Consider the following 1,908-nt stretch of genomic DNA (forward strand, 5'->3'; position numbering starts at 1 on the left):
CGGAAAGGTAGGAGAAGATATGGGCTGGGCAAATCCATCATAAATTAGAGAAAGAGAAAAATCCGAAAAACAACATTTTGGCAGGCAGGACCTAAGAGTGATTAATAGGAAAGATTTGAAAGGTAAACCTTTTGGCATAAGCATTTTTTTTTTTTTTCTAGGAGGTTTGTTTACGCAAGGACGAAAGATATGGCGCCATATTGCAAAGATCGGTCATTTGCAACAATCAACTTAATCAAGTATCAATTTTGCGTTATGTTGTTTTTCCCATCATACACAACTTGGAAAGGGTTGAACCGAAATTCGCATTGCTTCATAAAAATGAATTGGATTGGGATTTGTAGCACTTGCAAGAAAATATAAAGGAGAACGGAAATAACAAGGTCGTTTATCATCATAAAAAGCTTTTTTTTCCGGTGGAGCCAGCACTCTTTTTAGATTCGAAAGAAAATACTTAAAAAAAAGGTCCTTAATAAAATTAATGTAATAATTTTCATTCAACTGGAACGAGTTTAAAGTTCAAAATTGCATTATTCTCCTCTTCCGTTGCATTGTTGATGGTTTCAGAATCATTTGGGAACTAACAAACGGTCACTAACATCTGGACTTGTTTGTCCTTTTAGTTGAAGCTTTTTTCATGGTAATTTACAATTTCCTGGGGCGAGATATTCAAAGAGAGTATGAAAGAGAGAGAGAGAGCGATTAAAAGCTTTTTTTGGTAAGATACCTGCGCGAAAGGTGACCGGATAATTTAAGTAAACAAAATTCAGCCAAAAGCAAAATTTAAATTTGTGAGAATATTCAGTCTTGCTCTTCATTATTCAAATTTAGGGAGTATTTAATGCAACTCTTGTTTATTAAGGAATTTCTCAAAAATTATTCCATTGATTTAACACATGAAAACTTCGAACTTTAATAGAGTCTGGACTTAGATGGATGACAAATTTATCACAATTTCTTTTGTTATAATTTTTTGTTTTTCTCAAATTCCTAGAATCCAGAACAAAAAATAAAAGTTCTTTGAAGTGCATAATTTTTTAAGTAATTTTTTTTTTATTTCGTTCATATTCCAAGAAAAACAGGCAAGTTGTTTCGAGAGAAAGGAAACTTTATTTTGAAAAAATAAACCTTCAAAGGGAAAAAATTAAATTCTTGAAGTTCGTGTAAGCTTCTGGCTTACCATGGTTTTAGAATGCAAATTCATACAAATGTTGAAAAGGTTTTTAATGTTGGAATTTAATTGTTGTGGGTGGGTTCATAAATATTTTGTGGAATTATTACACCACGATGGGGATATATAGTTCTTAATATGGTCTCTTTATCTTTAGATTTATCACTTGTAGCATGTGACACCGGAAACTGTTATGAATGAGATGTAGTCACTTTACAGGATTTAAATTCGATAGCCAAAAATCTTTGAAAAAGGACTTTTTGGTTACTAAGTAACCTAACCAAAATTATAACAAAAAATGCTATTTATATTTTGATATTTTATACTATTTGTATTTTCGTTTGTAATAATTCTAAAAGCAAAGACAATTTACAAGCTGAAGAAATACTTATTTTTTAATTTTTGATCCTATAATTTGAAAGAATTTTGTTCATGGATTAACACTAGACAAGAAGATGAATATTGTGTTCAATTATTGAGTGCAAGTGTTTATTTAATTTCAATTAGGGTGTCTTAGCGCTAGGCCAAAGTTCTTATTCAAATTATTTGCACTTTGTTCAAGGACACTGTGGCGTATACGTGTTCTTTTTTAAAGGCCTTTTTTGTACCGCATAGAGTAGGGTAGGAAAAGACGGTTGATCAAGCTAGAAAATTTAGGTTCATGCAATCTGACTGAATGGAATAAGAACCGAAAGAACAACTCTAAAAAAGTTTATAATCCTTTTATTGAAAAGATG

At 31.1% G+C, this 1,908-nt stretch overlaps 1 long non-coding RNA gene across 1 annotated transcript; it reads right to left on the reverse strand.

The window, feature by feature from the left end:
* Positions 1-473: 473 nt before the first annotated feature.
* On the reverse strand, positions 474-871 carry LOC129913890 (uncharacterized). The gene is made up of 2 exons (XR_008772109.1): positions 728-871; positions 474-655 (listed from the first exon to the last, which is right to left on the reverse strand). It is a non-coding gene; the product is annotated as an uncharacterized LOC129913890 (long non-coding RNA).
* Between the last annotated feature and the right edge of the window lie 1,037 nt (positions 872-1,908).

The sequence above is a fragment of the Episyrphus balteatus genome, chromosome 3 (genome assembly GCF_945859705.1).
Source record: "Episyrphus balteatus chromosome 3, idEpiBalt1.1, whole genome shotgun sequence".
NCBI classification, from domain to species: Eukaryota; Metazoa; Arthropoda; class Insecta; order Diptera; family Syrphidae; genus Episyrphus; species Episyrphus balteatus.